This window comes from Thermobia domestica, chromosome 14 (genome assembly GCF_964235325.1).
Source record: "Thermobia domestica chromosome 14, izTheDome1.hap1.1, whole genome shotgun sequence".
Taxonomy (NCBI): Eukaryota; Metazoa; Arthropoda; class Insecta; order Zygentoma; family Lepismatidae; genus Thermobia; species Thermobia domestica.
This window is the reverse complement of record NC_137467.1, coordinates 186,719,456-186,740,756: the sequence shown is the minus strand read 5'-3', so window position 1 is coordinate 186,740,756 and position 21,301 is coordinate 186,719,456.

Here is a 21,301-nt window from a genome sequence, read left to right as displayed (position 1 = left end):
GATGCTGTGTTTACAACATCGACGTTGCTGTGCTTACGTCATTTGGCATTGACTGTTCTGCTATCAACTGTGTTAGTGTGTGAAAAATTTCTGCTGTACTCATCATTTCTTATCATATGATTCTTTCCAGGCTATATTTGCTGCTGTGTTTTTATCATGAAGACTGAATGGAACTACAAAGATGCTAATGTTTTTTTTTTAAAACAGAAATTTTAAAAAGTAATGTTTTTGTCTGTCTCCGAAATGTTTTCATTCGGGACTTTGATTTCAGGGGGGGATGTGAAGATATGTGTATTTGGACCATAATGAAAAGTATCTTATTTTAAACAATGGGACATTTTATTTTAAAAGAACATTTCAGTCAAAAGCATCATCATTCGTTTCAAACTAAATCACCTATCGACTTTTTTTTCTAAGTTCATTTGCCTCTGCTGTCTGTCATTCATTTCTTATGTTGTAAATTTTTCAATTAATAAAATAACAGATTGCTTCCCCGTCCGCAATCCTATCATCACTTTACCTTGGTTAATCTACGAGCATGCACTTTTTTCATCGAAACGCAAATCAGAGTGAATAACCGAGGATATGAACCCGGAAGGAACGCCAGACAAAATGGATTGAGAGACTATTGGAAGGGACAGTCGATATGGAGCGAGAGAAGAGTTAGAATGTAGTCCGCGAGCTTAATTTTGAAACTTACGATTGATAGCCTTGCTCTGTCTTATAGAGCACGTTCGTTTCGACTAGCGCCAGACAGCCATCTACGACGATGTATTGCTTTTGAAAAGAAGTTTTAAGTTTAACTAAAATCGCGGTCCTCGTAAAGTTGGCTTCTCAGTCCGGGTTTCGCCGACCCTTAATCTTGGTTACTTGGAGGAACGGCCAGCCAAACAGAGAGATGAACAAATGAAGGACCCGTTTTATAATGATATTTTTGATTGGTTATAAAACAAGGAAAAGAAAAATCCCAAAATTGAAAGACAAGCATTTTATTTTACGGTTAAAGAAGGAATCTTGTATAGAAAACAAAAAACATCTAGTGGTATGAAATTTTTAGTTGCTGTACCTGTTTCATTACGCTATAAAGTTTTTGATGCGGCTCATACTTCTGCCATTGGTTCAAGTCACGGAGGCTTTTCTAAGACATATGATCTTTTAGTGAAATCTGTGTATTTCCCTAATATGAAACAATATATTTATCAGAAATGCAAAGAATGTTTAATTTGCCAGTCCAGCAAAAATAAACCTGGTTCTGCTTATGGTACATTGCAAACGTATCCTCAAGTGCCGCCCTTCTATCGCATTTTCGTAGACATTGGAGGGGTGTACTCCTCGAGTAATATTTTGAGACACAAGTATTTGATTGTCGTAGTCGATGCAGCTACTCGGTATAGTATTTGTGGTTCATTAGCAGATATAACAGCGTCTTCTGTAAGTAGTTTTCTCTATGAAAATGTAATTTTGAAATACGGTATTTTCAAAGAATTAGTCACAGACAAAGGTCCATGTTTTACAAGTAACCTATTCAAGGAGTTGTGTGCAATGATTGGAGCTAAGATTCGATTTGCAAATGTTCAAGCTCATTACGCTAACGGGACTGCTGAGATAGCTATCCGAAACATTGAACAGAGACTGAAATCTGCGTTGTGTAATAAAGATGAAGGAAAATGGGTCGAACTGCTGCCATCTATTGTGTTAGCCCACAATTTAACTGTTAACTTATCCTCTGGATACAGCCCCTTTGAACTTTTGCATGGATTCAGATGTAGAATGCTACACGAAGCAATTTTGGACACCCCTTGTCAATTTCAGGACAATGCTGAACGTTTACAGCAACTTGGAGAAATACGAGACAAAGCCCATGATAAATGGTTCCAGAGACATAAGACGACAACGAAATTTTATGACAAACGTCATTCGAAACCCAATTTCAAAGTCGGAGACAAGGTATGGATTTTGGACAGTACCATGAAGAAAGGATCCATCAGAGCTTTCAGTGGACGTTATTTTGGTCCAGGAATAATTCAAGATATTGACCACCCAAATTCCTATTTTGTTAAGTTCAGGACTGCGCGAGGAAGATTTAAGGTTGATTCCATTGCAGCACAGAGATTGAAGAAGTACTATGAGAAACAGGAGAAGGAAAACGAGGAAGAGGAAGAAGAAGATGACGTTGATTTGGATATACAAGACGTTGTCGAGGATGCTACTGCGAATGCCTGCTGTGCCGAAGTACAGGAAGAGAAACAGAAGAAAGAAAGAGAAAAAGAAGAACACTATGAGATTATTTTTAATCCTGCGGTGAACATGATAGAAAAAGAAGAAAATATTCCATCTGTGAATCTTCGTGAAGTTTTGATTGCCAACCAATTACCTACTTGGGCTGAAACAGGGAAGAATTGTTCCGGTTTGAAACCGAAGTTTGGTGCCAATTCTGCAATCAACAAGAAAATCAGTGTTTTTCGAGGAGATATTGCTATGATCAAAGCTGACGTCGTTGTCAACCCCAAAATGAATTACTCATTCCATTAGGAGGAGCAGACAGAAGTATCCAAGAAGCTGCAGGAGAAGAATTTCGTAAAGATTGCGACAAAATACGTTCTTTAAAACCAGGACAAGTGAAGATTGCTCCAGGCTATAATCTCCCCGCTGATCATGTATTATTAACGTGTGATCCTAGAGATGCGAACAAGAAGACTTTGGAGAATTGTTATAACAATTGTTTTGATTTTGTATTGAAAAATCAGTTTTCAACTGTGGCTTTTCCTTGTATCGTGCTGGCGCATTTCATTTCCCTAAGGAACCTGCTGCGAAAATTGCATTTTTGAATACACGAAAATTTTTAGAGGATCATGTGGACAATGTAGACCGTATTGTATTGTGTATTTTCGACAAGGAGAATTGGGATCTCTATCAGCGTCTTTTACCTGTGTATTTTCCCTTGGAAGAAGTAAAAGAAGTGGAAGCTGTTTCTCTGCAATGAAGTTTTTTTTTTAGAAAAAAAAGGAAAAAGAAGACGGTTCTCAAAGGAAGATTTGATGGATTAGGAACATTTGTGAAGTTGGTGACGAATTTTGTTTTGACACTGGCCATGTCATTATGGAATTTGTTTTGGTTTGTTTGTATTTCTAAGTCTTGCCGGCAATAACTATTACAACGAAGAGAAAGAGAAAAAGGAGTACTCATATAGACATCATTGTTTTTTTCAGTTACTTAGAACTGTTGGTTAACCTTGTAGAACACGTTCTTTTTCCTAGTCATCTTATCAACAGCTTATAAACTGTATAAATTAGTATCTAGGCGCCAGATCAACATCTTATTGATACATTATGTTTTGCAGAAGAAAACTAGGGAGATAGACGCGACTATGAATTGATATTTGTATACTATCTATGTTATGATAGTGAAGAAGGAATTCCTACTTTTTTTTTTTTGGCATTTTTCAAGATGCATTTTATAACCCAAATGTGGATGTAAAGAAGAATGAAGTTTTTCTTTTCCTGGATTTTTGATTCGATACTACGATTTGTTATTAGTTATTGGGAACATACTCAGTCAATGTATTCTTTTCAAAGGAATATACACTGTTATAACCTCTTGTGTGATTTTAGTGATCTTTTGGAATGATCAATTTTTCATCGTCTGCAGTGTATATAGTAAACTTGCGTATTTCATCATGAAGATGACTTGGGATTTATTCATGACGAAGATTTGTACTTATTTGATATATACTTTTGTATATTTGTAGATTTGACTTAATTCCACATTTTCCTGTGGGTATACGTACTTTTACTTTCATATAAGAAGAAAGAAGTTTCTTTTCTTTTAGCGCATAATTAGTTAGGGATTTAGGTATATGTTTGATGATAGTCTGTCATGTTGATTTCTTTTGAGGTTTTAATAGCCGGTGCAGAGGGCTATAACTCTGTCAATACGTCGGTCATTGTAGAACTAAATTCTCTACAATTCGTTTTTCTAAAACCTGAAATCAACATTCTTTTGTGTTGTTTTATCTATTCTTTCTATGGGTAGCTACATTAATTTTTCTTCTACCGCGTAATGATTATTTTGATTATAGAGTTACAATTTTATTGGAATTGGAGTTTTTATTTACTATATATAGATATATACGTATGGATTATGGTTTAGTTATTACTTTTGCTTTTTTCCCCCTGATTTTTCGTCGATTTTATTCATTCCATCATTTTATCCAATTATTGTCCCTATTTTCGTATATTACGTGTTTTGGGCAGTCATTGACTGTATCCCCTAAATTTTGTGATGTCACTACTACATACCTGTCTACCCTACTCCTATGATCTACTTGTACTGAATGAACTTTCCAGTTATGTGATGTGTAAGGACATTGTACCTGTGATTTCCAGACCTACATTTGTGCTTAGTGATGCTGTGTTTACAACATCGACGTTGCTGTGCTTACGTCATTTGGCATTGACTGTTCTGCTATCAACTGTGTTAGTGTGTGAAAAATTTCTGCTGTACTCATCATTTCTTATCATATGATTCTTTCCAGACTATATTTGCTGCTGTGTTTTTATCATGAAGACTGAATGGAACTACAAAGATGCTAATGTTTTTTTTTAAAACAGAAATTTTAAAAAGTAATGTTTTTGTCTGTCTCCGAAATGTTTTCATTCGGGACTTTGATTTCAGGGGGGGGGGATGTGAAGATATGTGTATTTGGACCATATGGAAAAGTATCTTATTTTGAACAATGGGACATTTTATTTTAAAAGAACATTTCAGTTAAAAGCATCATCATTCGTTTCAAACTAAATCACCTATCGACTTTTTTTTCTAAGTTCATTTGCCTCTGCTGTCTGTCATTCATTTCTTATGTTGTAAATTTTTCAATTAATAAAATAACAGATTGCTTCCCCGTCCGCATTCCTATCATCACTTTACCTTGGTTAATCTACGAGCATGCACTTTTTTCATCGAAACGCAAATCAGAGTGAATAACCGAGGATATGAACCCGGAAGGAACGCCAGACAAAATGGATTGAGAGACTATTGGAAGGGACAGTCGATATGGAGCGAGAGAAGAGTTAGAATGTAAACCGCGAGCTTAATTTTGAAATTTACGATTGATAGCCTTGCTCTGTCTTATAGAGCACCTTCGTTTCTACTAGCGCCAGACAGCCATCTACGACGATGTATTGCTTTTGAAAAGAAGTTTTAAGTTTAACTAAAATCGCGGTCCTCGTAAAGTTGGCTTCTCAGTCCGGGTTTCGCCGACCCTTAATCTTGGTTACTTGGAGGAACGGCCAGCCAAACAGAGGGATGGACGGATGTCGGCCCGTTGGAGGAATCGTCGAGAGGACAACGATCAGATCAGCAAGAAAGTTACTCCCTTCTTACCCCTTTTTCACCCCCTTTTTACATCACAGTCTGTTTCTTTTATACTTGTCATATTTTATTTAAATGCAACCCAGGTCAGGTCCCGTACCTCGCATTTTGTCAAGTTCCATGAATACAAAATCCTGGGCGCAACTTGTCGGTTCTGGCATCCCTAATTACGTTGTTTATGAGTACATTATCTGAGCTTTCAGACCTACAAGGGGCGACTGCACAATATTATGACGACATATTTCTCATTTTCCATTACATATTGAAGGATTGACTTGATTTATCAACTTGGTTGTTCTCAGGCCGGTTACGCCCGGCCCGTTTAGGGCCCGGCTCCTTTGTGCCCGGCCAGTTTAGAATCCGGACCGTTTGTGCCCGGCCTGGTTACAACCCGGCCCATTCTCTGCCCGGCTCGAGATTCGGGCCGGATCGGGTCGAGACGGACACAGAATACAGATCCATCCGGGCCGTCTTCGGGCCTGGCTTTGCAGGGCTCTGGTCTACAGACACACGGATAAAACCGTTTTATGAGACTTCCAGCATTTATGCACAGCATAGGTTTGAAGGTCATTTCTATATTAACTTCATGAATTAAAGGGAACTTGTATTCCTCGAAAGGCATTTGTTGGTCCTTCAAGGTCAATCGAACAATGAAAAAACTGATACTAGGAGTATTTTAACACGCCACTCACTACAACGATATAACAGAATGCTGCCTCCGGCTGTTAATAAAAGGCTTAACTAGCTGGAACTCGCTAGTACAGGAGCAACGTTATATGCCAAAAAACGTTGTACTGTGTAAGAAATGCTAGGGGTTGTTCTGTCTATGTGTGCCGCCTCCTTGGTTTCCCTGGTTAAAGCACTCACACAAATAATCTTGTCAGGGCGCTGCAGGCAAGATTTTTAGTTTCGAAACATAATAAACATAATAAAATAAATATTTCTCGCTTGACACTATCAAAAAATAAACAATTAAAACATAGAGATGGGAGTTAAAATTTCTAACCTCTAAAACATAATTGATTGTTTCAAATATGTTTTTGCAAACGCAACCAAGGAACACACTAAGTTAGTCACTTTATACTTTATGCCCACAACAAAATCCTTGCAGGGGGCGCGGTGGCTCAGTGGTAGAGCATTCACTTCTGGTGCTTGGGGTCCCGGGTTCGATCACAGTCCCCGCCAAGTGAACCTTGTGGTGGACAAACACCGTGCTCGTGGGTTTTCTCGGGTTCCGTGCATGTAGCGCCCGTAGACTTAGCGCCCAGTGTTTCTGGCTCACAGAAGGAATTTTATATTGATTTTATCTCACAATCAGGGATGTCCAGTTCATTTTACCACTCTTTCCACAGGTCGTTAATTCCTGTTATTTTCTTACATCCATCTTCCGTGTACTTATCGTCCACTAAATAAAACTGTTATGAAGAGGGAGAGAGAGAGAGAGAGAGAGAGAGAGACAGAGAGACCAGCCAATAGCACTGATTATGACGCTTCAATGAATCATAACCTCCGGGGGAAAGGGTGAAACGCACAAACGTAGTTATATATATATATATATATATATATATATATATATATATATATGTATATATATATATATATATATATATGTGTGTGTGTGTGTGTGTGTGTGTGTATGTGTGTGTGTATGTATGCATGTATGTATGCATGTATGTAACTGTACTCCGTGGTATGCAATGCTCTACAATATTTAAATGTACTATAAACTAAGGTTACATATTTAGCTTTTAATGTGAAAACTATGTAAAACAGACGTAATCTAGAATACCGCAATGAGGATAAGGCATACAAAAAACGGTGAACATATTCTCACGACTGAGAACCGGGACAGTAAACTGGCGAAACACCGGGATAAGAGTCTTCATGGAGGTCACGGTGGTTCAGTGGTAGAAACACTCACATTTGGTTCATAGGATCCCTGGTTTTATCCCATCTTGCGTCAAATGGGCTTTGTGGTAGTCAGACGCTGCGTGCATGGATAAACTCGGAGTTCTCTTGTTTTCTCTCACTTTCTTCATTACACCATTTCATTCATTCTCACAATCACCGTCTCCTCTATCCTACTCCTATCTCCTTAATCGTGGGGTGTAAAATCCAAAGATTTCATTTCATTTCAAGAGCTTCCAAACCGGGACTGTCCCGGTAAAAATCTGTCATATGGTAACTGACTATATAACAACATCGGGTTTGATACTAAAAAAGAAAAAAAGTCATATTATCATATGGTATTACACAGTTTCAGAGAGAAAAAAATCTAACAAGCTATCCGCATTAAGTCTGATACATATTTCACAGCTTTATGCGTAATATAAATCTATATAGTTAAGCAATTGATATCATACACTACAAGCATTGAAAAACAACGTAACGTTCTATAATAAAAAGAACGTTGCTTTATTCGTAACCAATAAGTTAATCGCTCTACGAACCTTATTGTACACATTATACCCTAAAGTTACAGCCTTATGCAGTAATCAATTCCAATCAGATATTGAACGAGTATGGTGTTTCTTTGAGAATAATCCATCACTAAGTTGAACAAGCGCCTTTGAAGGCTAGTCGTCTTCCATTTTACCCTCTACTTCGGTAATTCATATCGCTGCTCTTGTTCGATGCAGTTGAAACCATGGTCTCATCCTTTTGTAATGTCCATCCACAAGGAAGGATGGACAGGTTCAACCTTTTGGAATTTCAAATTCGAAGCTTCTATCAATTTACTCGTTCGTGTCTCTTTCTGTAATTTTGCTATATGAACGGGTATGTTGCGAGGAAACAAAAGAGGCTAGCAAAGAAATTGAATCGTAAGATCACCGTAAGATGAAAGTCGCATACTCCAGATACTACCTGATGCGTAATGTTGATCAAAATAAATTAGGAATTCTTCAGTTTCTTCTGGTACGATTTGCTGTAAGTAATCCATCACTTCTGACCCTTGTCAGAGAGAAGGAAAACAAATCCGTCCACCATTCCATAGAAATCGGACTTTCTCATTCTCCCTGTAAAAATTCGCCAATCCCAAGTGCTGCAGTATGTACTTCGTGTTCGTGTGACTTGTCTGGAACGCTTTGGCTTACGACTTCCCTCACTAGCCACGTCTGGTTGTGAGTTTAATTTACATATTCCTATACATGTTTGTTTTATCCCTCCTCGCTGATCTAGTGACAAGAACGCAAGCCTTTGGCGTATGAGGTTCAAGATTCGATTCCTGGTGGGAGAGCATTGAATGACCAAAGTGGTTCGGATTCCACTATAATCAGTAAATTCAAGTCTTCTTTAGTCTACCTGGCAAAACCATGGGACATAAAACTAAATACAAACCTATTTATTATTATTATTATTATTATTGTTATTATTATTATTTATTTTTTTTATTTTTTATTTTTGCAAAAGGGAGGTTTTATTATGAAGTAAAACACTATTCAGAAGTATAATATTGAAATTTGCAAGAAGAAAACTTATTTCTGCGTAACAAAATTTAAAAATTAATTAGTCACAGGTAATTGTTTTACAATTCTCCATGTCTTTTTAGGTACTTTTCACTACACTAATTAGCACTTTGATAAGTCGTGATGAAATGTAAACATAGTTTCGTTGCAATTCTCCATGTCCAGTAGGCATTTTTGACGTACTGTTATTAGCGCTTTTGATATTTCGAGATCAAAGGTTTGAAGGGGTCTGTGCCCCACCCAACCATTTTTCCCAGGAAAATACGAAACACATATTCCATCATTTAACGTTTATAATATCTGTGCACAATTTCATTCACTCCGGCTAACTTCTTCTTGTCTTTCGGACCTCAAATTTCTCCAAATTTTGGGTTGAGGCTTTTACCCTTAAAACAGTTTTCCCCAGAAAAGAAAAAAACACGTATTCGTTTATTTCATGTGTAATATCTACCTGCCAAATTTTATCAAAGTCGGAGTGTTACACTTCGAAAATGTTACATGTCAGTACATTCATGTAGCTTGCATTTGCGGCAGAAAGTTCTTGTTTTGTGCTCCCTCTTTGCTGGAGAGAATTTCTTAGACTGTTCCTCTTCAGTATGCAGGGAAGCTTCCATTCTCCGTGATTTTTTCTCAACGTTGGCGAACTGCTAACCAGACGAAATGAAGAATTTACGGCATTTCAAACTTTTTTAATGTCTGTTTCTCGTTTGAAATTACGCTTTGATGACACAATATCATAAGTGTTGAGTCCACTTACATCAGTTATGTAAAATACTGTCATAGGCCATTTTGTTCATTGTTTTGTAATCTAACAGCGAGCCATATGATTGTTAGTGTGAACGTCTGATTTTGATGTGTTGTAATATATGATAACTTTGAGTTTTTTCCTCCGCTCTAGAAGTGACCACTTCAGGATAGTTGTGCATTGTGTTTTGCAATGGGTGATCTTACTAGATATATATTGTCAAAAGAGACAGCGCACCCAAAAAATGAGAAATTGTTCGTCTACAGTCATATTATATGTAAGAATAAAATTATATTGTAGAGTGTGTAAAGAATCTGCAACTTCACAAATTAGGAACAGTTCATCATCAGGTATTCTAATAGCGCCGATGTTGTCATCAAAATATAAGGCAGTCCATGTAGGATCGCTTTTCTCTGGAGTTTTACTTTTTGCATTAGCACGTGCTTTTGCATTAGCTATAGGTGCTACGCTTCTAACCAATCCTCTGGATAAGAAAACTACTCAACGTCTCATTTCAATATCGGTACCTGAACAAGAAACTTCAGTTGCATTTGTATATAAGTCTGCTAATATCTTATCGTCTATCGGGAATCAATTTCTTCATTGTTTATTGATTTACCAAAAATATTCCTCCTCTACCATCAATAGTGACGTGTATTGTTAGTGATCTGTTTGTCTACCACGTGCAATGATCAAAACACACTAACAATAAACAAAACTTTACATACAATCAGTGGCAAAGCCAGGATTTCTATTCGGAGGGGGGGCTCAGTGTCCTACTCCGGAAAACTTTTTTGTTAATGTGGAGACTGAAAGCACAAATTTAGATTTTATTCTAGCAACTTTTTAAAATTTTGGTTCTTGGGAGTTCATATTCCGGGAAACTCTCCATGGATACGCAACTGCATACAATGGAAAAATTAATACAGTTTGATAGACAAAAGCAACTATTATGCTTCTGACAATGGACTTATATAAGTGAATAAATAAAGAAAAGCTGCTACTAAAATAAGCAAAATTGCAAATAATTAAATCAATCAAACTAAATAATAATACATAAAGTTGCAATATGTTATATCTGACTTCAGTGGCGGCGATTGGACGTTAAAAGTGGGGGGGCAAGATATGATCTGAATATTTGTATATCAATCTTAGTTTCCCTAGTTGTTTCTAACATTCTGTTTGACGAGAGGTTGTATAACTAATAGGATACTATCTTTTTCGGTTAAAATGCCGTATATCGTATTTCATATTTTATTAAGTAAATTGACAAAAGCAACGGAGGTAGATATTAGCCCTTTGTACTCTTAAAACAGCGAAAGTGTAAGAAGAAATTTGATTCCTTGCTCATGAACATCTTAAAATTATGTCTGGGAAATTGTGTAATCAGATTATTTAATAACAAATTTACAAATCAAATAAATAGAAAGGATAATACTTGTATTAATCATAGCAATGAATAACGAGTCTTGTTTCGTAGAAGTTATATTGAAACTGGGGATTAATGAGTAACTTAATTTTTAATTTCACAGATGCTATTAAATGTATGTTATTACTCTTACAAAATGAAAGACAGTAAATACTACAAACACATGCTACCACATTTAAAGAAATATTTGCTTTTGCAGCTTCCCAAAACGTGTTCGTTGCCATTAGGGGCAGTTTTCACTTTCTTGGAACATATCAAAAAACAATATTTAAAATCACTTCACACTCCACTTATACAAAATAATCCTAAAACCTAGAATTATGTTGAATTCACTAAATTTAATTGTATATACACTCGTACACCCCTAAACACACCATTTCACTCGTATATTACACTACAAAACAATGGAAAAGGTACAAGCTGTTTCTTAATACGCTCTTTTTAATTAATATTCATTACTTTAGAAAGAAGAAAGGACATTTTAGGAACTGTCAATTCTTGTGCAATTAAAGAATAACTTATGAAATACTTCCTTTTTTGCGAAATGTTCTCTCAATTAGTTTCAAAGCGGCTGACTACCATATCGAGCCCTTGTAAGAAGGGGGTAAATCCATTTTTTAATTTTGTCAGGGAACGAACAAAAAGTGACGTCCTCATGTTTTCACAATTGTTTAACAACTTTTTTTTTAGTGGTTGATTTCACTCATTTGTATTAAGTAGTGACCACTAAAAAAATGTTAAACAATCCTTAAACATAAGGGCGTTACTTTTCCTTCGTTTCCTGAGAAAATTGAAAAATGGATTTAGCAGGTTTTGCTTCTATACCCCTAAATTGAAAGTATGCTGGAATTGTTGTGCTCCAATAGGTAAATTTTTGGGTTATTTTCCGTGGCAATTAAAACGGAATTCCTGTAGCTTTCTTAACTTCACGGAAGGCAACAAATACGTAGTCATGCAACGGCAAATACTATATGGCACCATTTTTTCCTATGAAACAGTAATACATACAAAAACTTTACATTTCCAAATGAAACTATATACATTAATGTGTTACTTCAAAAAAGTGGGGGGGCAACTGCCCCCCTTTGCCCCCCCTAATCGCCGCCCATGTCTGACTTCATTGGTACAGTTAGAAGATTATCAGAACGTTCACTCCGCTACGAGTCACAATCTCAATCTATTCTGAATATATCCTCACATTTCTTCATTAAGGCTCGAGTTTAATGGACCCACTCGGCACCCAATGCTATAAATTTTAAAAACTATCACTTAACTCACGGAAATGAAAAAAAAAAAATACTTAAATAACATAATACAAGAACACAACCAGGGAAATGTCATAGAATTTCAATACTTACTAAGCCTTAGTAATTATTAAAGAAAGTATGCGTACGAGTGCAATGGGCCCACCTGGTAGTCCTAGGCAGTGGCGGCGGTTGGACGTTAAAAGTGGGGAGGCAAGACATGATCTGAATACAGTATTTGTATGTCAATGTTACTTTTCCTGGTTGCTTGTAACACTTTGTTAGACTAAAGGCTGTATAACTATTAGGAGGCTGTTATATAGACTAAAGGCTGTATAACTGTATAACTATCTTTTTCAGTTAAAATACCGTATATCTTGTTTCATATTTTGTTACGTAAATTGACAAGAGCAACACAAGATACTAACTCTTTGTACTCTTATACAACGAAGGTGTAAGAAGAGATCTGATTCCTTGCTCATGAAATCAAAAAATCATAAAATCATGCATCTTAAAATTCTGTCTGGAAAACTGTGTGATCAGATTAGGGACCTATTTAATAACAAATTTGCAAAACAAATAAATAGAAAGGATAATATTAATCAAATAATCATAGTAATGGATAATAAGGCTTGTTCTGCAAAAGTTATATTGAAACTGGAAATTAATGAACAACTTATATTTTTAATTCCACGCATGTTATTGTATGTATTATTACTCTTAGAAAGACAGTAAATACTACAAGCATATGCTACGACATTCAAATAAATATTTTTGCAGCTTCCCGAAACATGTTCGTTGCCATTAGATACAGTTTTCATTCTCTTGGAATACATCAAAACTCAACAATACTTAGTCACTCCACATTCCAGTTATACAAAATAATCCTAAAACCTAGAATTACGTTGAATTTACTAAATTTAATTGTATAACAAAACTGTATATGTACACCCCTAAACTCATATATTACACTGCAAAATTATATATTCCTTACTGAGCTTCTTCGTGGCTAAGCGGTTAACGTACGCACCTTTGACGTGGGAGACCTGGGTTCAATTCCCGGAGGGAGCTCACGTGGTTCGGACTATACGTTAATCATTAAGTTCACGTCTCATATAGCTTCGCTGCTGAACAGGATGTTAAACTGAAAAAAATCAAATCAAAATATTCCTTACTATAAGAAAAGAACTCAATTTTTCAAGAAAAGAACTGTTTTAGGAACTGTCAATTTTTGTGCAATTAAAGAATAAATTGTGAAGGACTTCTTTTCTTGCAAAATGATATCTCAATTAGATCCAGAGCGGCTTACTAACATATCGAGCCCTTGTAAGATGAAATGAAAGTACGCTCGAATTGTCTCGCTCCAACAGCTTAATTTTTGGGCCATTTTTAGTGGCATTTTTAAAACGCAATTTCTGTAGCTTTCTTAACTTCACGGAAAGATAACCAATACGTACTCATGGAACGGCAAATATTTTATGGCACCATTTGTATTCTATAAACCAATAATACATACAAAACTTTATATTTCCAAATGAAACTATATACATTAATGGGTCATTTCAAAAAGTGGAGGGGCAACTGCCCCCTTTGCCCCCCTAATCGCCGCCCGTGGTCCTAGGGTTAAAAGTGTATCCTTGTATGGATATTTAGATAGAGGAAATACTAGTTCTTGCCGAATTTCTTTAACTACTTACGATATGTTCCATTATTTTTAAACTAGGGTTTAAAATGTGATTGATTGCGTTTAGGGCGGCTTATAAACACTTGACACATGTTCATTAGAACGTTTTATTTTCATTTGATATAAAGAATTACCCAGCAAATTTTGGCATTTGAATTTTTTGACACCCTGTATTTACGATAGGAAATTAAGTTATGCAATGTGCATAAATAATTGCTGTTTTCCATGCAGTAGTATTTGCATTAAGGTGCGTGTAATTATTATTATTTAAAACTATATAAATTTTAAAATAACGCTGGCACATGAATTCACATCCATATATGAAAATCTCATAGGTGATATGGTAATGCTCTTAAGTCGTAATTAAATTGTACGTAATTACAGATGTACATGAAAAGTCAGAGTGTTAGAGCTGACGGTGATGAACAGAAGAGGAAGAAAAGAACACATTTCTTTCAACTTGCCTAAGGGGTTTTAAAAGTGACATGACAATTGTGCAGGAAGTTTTAAAACCCCTTAGGCAGGATCTTTCAAGTGAAAAATTTTTGTTCTTTAGTTGTCAAAAGAGGGGGGATGGGATAGATGATTTGAGTACGAAACTACATTTATACATATAAACTAGTTCTCTCTTTGGTCAACCCTAGCACACTGATAAGCATCAAATATTTTCTGGGCGCTAAGTATACGATATTATATGTGGGCGCTAAATCTACGGGCGCTAAGTGCACTCCACGTTTTCTCGGGGCACTCCCGTTTCCTACCACTTTCTTCATTCCACCATTTCATTCATCTCTCATCATCACCGTCTCCTTTAGCCTAACCACCATAACCGTGGGACGCAAGACTCAAAGATTTCATTTTCAAAATCCTTGCAAGTTCTTTTTGCAATACCATTAGAATTATTTTTTTATGATGATATTTTCATTTTAATTTGTATGAATGTAGTATTTTCTTTTAGTAACGTTTGATCATATCACTGCCTCTTGCACTCATTGTGCATCATGTAAGTTGTTGAAAATATACACTAAATACCACGATTATATATGTTGGGAATATGCATTACAGGAATTAAACTTGAACCGGGTTTCAACCTGTTTCTTTACGTTTAAGTCAGCCGTGTTACCGACTGAGCTAGGACAGTCCCAACTTATCCTTATATTACCGGTATATTTTACTTTATCACAGCACAGCCCTTTATGACAGTGTTCATAAAAGATTTTAACTAAAAAGAAATCAATCAAAAAGAATCGAGACACCCCTGAAAACATATAACACGTCCCGCCATTTATATGCACCCACATACATTTTGGAAAGTCGGCGCCGTTGGTTCTATCTGTTGTGTTTGAAATCAGTGTTCCTTTCAGAAACTATGTTCCGGGGGGGGGCACACTTCGTATTCCGGGGGCACTATCGATAACTTTCTATTTTTTTATTATATTGTAGACGTATTATTTTGGTCTCTTCTGGGGGGCACTCTCAGAGCTCCGGGCGGGCACTGTTTGAAATACACCTAATCTAATATAAATAAAATAAAAAGTTTGTGTGTCTGTCTGTCTGTATGTATGTATCTGTGTGCTGCCTGGAGACCAGACAAGAGGACCGAGAGTTACCAAATTTTGATCTTGGGTACCTTGGCCCAGGTTCCGGATCAAGACGAAGCGTTTTTTTTTTAAATCGAACCAGGAAGTCTCAGGAGACGTTTACAGGGACATGTAAAAGTAGTAGAAGATAACCGATATTAGTGTCAAATTCAAAGTTTTGGCGGTCGCTGAGATCAATGGTGAAACTCCGATTGCATTAACTTCCAAATTAACCCCACTTAGTTGCGGGTCAGGGTACCGGAGAGGATAACTGACATGTAAAAATAATCCAAAATGGCCGATATTAATGTCAAATCCAAAGTTTTCGCACTCGCTGAAATCAACGGTGATACTATAGAGGCGTTGACTTCTAAATACAGCCACCATGCGAATAATGGGTTTTTCTGATAGTTATTAATAAATGCAAGAAATAAATTATTAATAATAAATGGGAACAGATAGGAATGCATTTTGAAAGAAAGAAACGAAAGTGTAAACATACATAACCATGTCTGACTTTACATAATCTATCCTAAAACACGATCACTAATCTAACAAGAAGAAAGTAGACTTTGGTAAATTAACTTCGGGGTCATTTTTCGCGAGGTAGTATTGCACATTTAAAATATGAATATTTAGGGATGCGCACGAGTCGAGACATGTCTCGAATCTGGACTGAAATTCAAGTTGACACACTTTGTAAAATTCGAGACGAGTCAAGACAAATTTATTTCTCGACTCTAATTTTCGAGCCGAGACACGAGTCGAGTCGAGACTTTTCGTAAAAATCTCGACTCGAATGTGTCGAAAATCTTCCTATAATTTTTGATATTATTTTGAAGAAAGTATTCAGTCAGAAACAGCCTTGAAACCAATTCCAGTATTTATTACTTTAGAAAGGTACCGAACGCATAAAATGGTTAATCTTTCGAAATCAAGATTTAATCTTCAGCTCAATTCCGTTAATTAAAACTAATAATTAATGTCGTGATATTTGATTGTACTTCAAATATTATAATAATAATAATAATAATAATAATAATAATAATAATAATAATAATAATAATAATAATAATAATAATAATAATAATAATAATAATAATAATAATGCTCCGGGGGACATACACGTGAGGATGTATCTAGTACAGCTCGAGCAAGGCACAATGACGGCCGACGCGTATCGCACACTGCTTGCAGACTACGTACACCCTTTGATGACGACCATGTTTTCCAACGGTAGTGGCATTTTTCGTCAAAATAATGCACCATGTCACAAGGCCAGGAGTGTGATGAAGTGGTTCAAGAAATGTTCAACAATGTTCTATATCTGTTGACGATGTGCGAATTACAAGGGAATGAGGGAAATCCCCATTGGTAATACTATATGCTCCTATAACCAAAGGAGATTTCCCTCCATGTCAAAGAACTATGTGCTGTGTAATTAAAATGTATGAGTTGTTTTATCTGTTGTGTGTATGAAATAAATTATTTAAAAAATGCAACAAATAAATGATTAACAATACATGTGATCAGATAGGAATGTATTTTGAAAAAAAGAAAAGAAACGGTAAACATACGTAACCGTATTTAACTATACATAATGTGACTAAACTAACCGATGGTAACTAATCTAGAATAATGTAGGAAAGATGCAAGAAAGCAATTAATAATAATAAATATCAATATATAGAAATATATTTTGAAAGAACAATGTTTCCCAGAAGTAGCTTTGTAAATTTAGGATTTAGGATTTAGATTTCTGGGCTTTCGGCATCTGAGACCATTTAACCCGTCACGTTCGAGGGATGACGTCTCTAGGCGAACACACTTTCCGGGGAAAGGGAAGGAAGAAAGGATTGGGGAAGAAAGAAAGTGATCTGAAACCTAAGGTATCACTCTGGCATCTTCCTGGTGTGAATGTGGAAAACCAAGGAAAATCTCATTCAAGGTGACTGGCCTGAAAATCATTTTTTAATTTTTCGACCGAGTGTCCCCACCAGGAATCGAACATGGGACCGCCTTCATGTAACCATATAAACGTATGTTTGTCTATTCCATTACATTGCGAATAGGCGAAATTGGAACAATGTTGCATCGGAGTCAGTCAATTAGTTCGAATAAAATCTGTTATTCATAGCACAATCCCTTCGAGGACATTTCCAAGATCGGGGCAGTAACCCACATGGTCGAAAATAGTGTTTCCAGGAGATGAGACGAGAGAAGACTTCAAGCTGTCTAGTCTCGTGATACGAGACACGAGAAATGTCTCGTCTCGTGGCAACACTAGAGCGAATGAGGCCCACAAAAAGGAGCTGTTATACAAAGTGGTTAAAATTACAGCTTTTAACCACTTTTGTTTGGTTATCAGCACAACACACAACACGACTACAATCTTCCAATCAGTGTTTCTTTCAGAAAAAATGTTCCTGGGGGGTATATTTAGGATTCCGGGGGTACTGCTGGTATTATTCTATTATAGATGTATTATTTTGGTCTCCCCGTGGGGGGTACTCTTAGAGTTCCAGGGGGCAGCACCCCAAAAACATGTCTGGAAGAAACACTGCTTAAAACAACGAGTACTTAGTTTCGACCACGGGCGCCCGAAGGGAGGGGGAAGTTGCCCGGCCGCCCTTGCTCACGAAAATATATAACCCTATGTGCAATATAGCAAACTACGTATATTAAATATCAGGCGTAATATAGCAATCAAGGAGATGACCCCCTTAAAAAATTCTTCAAACGCCAATGGTTTCCAGTAATGAATTATTACAACAGGAATATTTGTCAATATCGTCGGTACAGTCGAAAGGCAAGCCTTCCCCACTTATTCTGAAATCCTTTTTTCAAAACCTCTGGCGCCACTTCAAAATATAAGAGGGCCCATGTGACTTTCTGATTTCAAAAATGACTTTGGTTCGAATAACATCATAAAACAATAAAACGAAACTAAATTTTACTGTCAAACCAGCATCCTTTCAAACTCAGTACAGGAAAAGGCCTACACGTTTCTGTCTTTGTTCGGAACGAGAAAACTCATGAAACAATGGTTAGTTGCTGATGAAATGGCATTAACAGAACTTTATTTCTATAAAGGATTTTTATACATAGGTATAACCACCAGCCCTCGGAATGAAATATTCTGAAACACTGATCTCAAAGAATGGTTTAACATTTTACTTGAATCTGGAACAGTATCACTAAATATTTAAACTTGAATCGGTTTGAAAATAGAAATGAAAGCTGTTTGTAAGAATCATTTAAAAAGTAACTTTAGGTCTTCCTTGTTCTTTTAGGATAGTCCTCATTTGAAATAATAAAAGCTGGTATACTTTCGAAGGCAATAATTTATTCCGAGTTAATAAATTTTTAAACAATTTTAAAAACTGTCTTTTCATTTTTGAGACATGAGACGATACGAGGCATTTCAAGAGACGTCTCGTCTCGTCTCGGAAACGAGACGGGACAAGTAGTCTGTCTCGTCTCGTGTCTCGTATCAAAGGTTTCTGTCTGGTCTCGTGGCAACACTAGTTGAAAGAAAGAAACAAATGAAATCTTTGGGTTTTACGTCCCACGATTATGCCGGTTAGTCTAAAGGAGACGGTGATGATGAGTAATGAATGAAATGGTGGAATGAACAAAGCGGGAGAACCCCGAGAAAACCCACGCACACGGTGTTTGTCCACCACAAAGTTCACTTGTCGGGGACGGATCGAACCCGGACCCCAAGCACCAAAGTTCAACGCTCTACCACTGAGCCGCCGCGGCCCCAAGAAAGAAACAAATATGTAAAGATACATATATGAGTACACACACACGGATAAAGTAGTCATACATGTATTTTAATCTTCTGACTACTTAACCCCGACTAATTTAAGATGCAAGAAAGTAATTATTAAGAAGAAATATAAACATATAGAAACGTATTTTGACAGGGAAAAAAAGCAAAGCAAACCAACCGTGATATGAATCTGGGTTGCCCACTCAGCAAGCAGACACCTTACCGAATTATCTGCTTCAGAACTTGCAATTTGTGGTTTCGAAGCTTTATTTATACTGTGTGTGTTACGTAACGACGCTACGGGATGTCATTACTAGTGCGACCACCTCATTCAAGACCCTTTTTGTAAATTGTTTGAGGAAACAAGAGTGATTTCGTAAATCAACAAAACGGATCTTGTATATAGAGGGTGTAACTAAAAGGTACGACAAAACTTCATGGGTGGATTCCTTATTGGTATACAAGAAAACGTTCCGATGACCATAGGTCGGGAAATGCATCGTTCCAGAATTACGGCCTTTGAGCCGACTACTAGTATGAAATAGTCACATTCTGGTCGCTCCTTAATGTGTCTCAATTTAAACCTCAATATATCTAACTCTGATTAAGATAGGAAGGTAATTTTAGTAGCAACGTGTTCTGCAAAAATTAAGCTTTCCGCTGATATGCATTTTATGAGTGTATCCCCAAGGAATGCCATCTCCAAAATGCTGATGCAAAAATCAAACAAAAAACAAGTAATTACCCTCCCATGTCCACCGTGGTACTCCCACACATACATAAAATATACAGGGTGAGTCAAAAGTCTTTGGACACCTGCATAAGTTTGAAAATCGACGGGAAAAGTAAAAAGTAATGATGGGAACAGAGGATTGATGAGGGGCCGCAACTTTTGAAATGTATGTCATTCATGGCCGCCATCTTGAAATCCGCTATTTTGGATTCACGTCATTATTTTTAAATAGGAAGGGGGTGTATGACCCATCAAGTAACACTAGCTTGAGCTCAGGATTTTAGTGGTGTAATTTGTTTTTCCTATCTAGTACAGTTTAGAAGTTATTAATGTTCAAAGGTGGGAAATTACCTTGATGCTGAATGCTACAACACATCTTCTACCTGTTGTCCATTTCGTGCAATGCACAACTGTAGTCCCTGCAACCACTCTGACTGCATACGGAGGAGATGGCTCCTGAAGTTTGGTCACAGGCTTGTTGGATGCGTTCCTCCAGGTGTCTCAAATCACGTATTGTCTCAGCATACACTATCTGCTTAAGATGTTCCCATATATAAAAATCAAGGGGCGTTAAGTCAGGGGATCTGGGCAGCCACTCCACGGGACCACGGCGACCAATTCACTTCCGTGGCAGTTGTTCACCCAACCATTGACGGACACCAAGTCTATAGTGTGGAGGGGTTCCATCGTGCTGAAAATAAGATGGGAAAATGCCGTCAGTGTTCAGTGTGGCAGGGAACACAAAGTCCTGCAATAGTATCAGATACTGTGGTGCAGTTAAGGTGTTGTAACTGAAAAATGGCCCAATGATGCGGGTGTCCCATATGCCACACCAAACCATCACCTTCGCTGGACTATGTTCTTGACTCGCGTCAACCCAGATCGGATTTGCGTCACACCAGTATCGACAATTATGTCGATTAACCTCCCCGTTCAAAGTGAAATACGCCTCGCCACTGAACAGTATGCCTTTGACAAACGCAGTATCCAGTTCGTGTTGTTCAGTAGCCCACATGCAGAACTTCAACCGGCGATCAGGGTCATCCTCGTTCAGTTTGTGTTGCATGTGCAGCTTGTAAGGATGCCACAGACTGGTGTGCAATATCCGGATAACGGAGGATTGACTTTTTGAACATGCTAGGGACACATGACGGGTACTTCGTGTAGAACTTTTCACAAACGACGCAACAACCGCCGTTGCAGTTTCGTCATTGGTGGCAGTCTTTGGTCGCCCACTACGTGCCCTATCTTGAACAGAGCCCGTCTCTCGG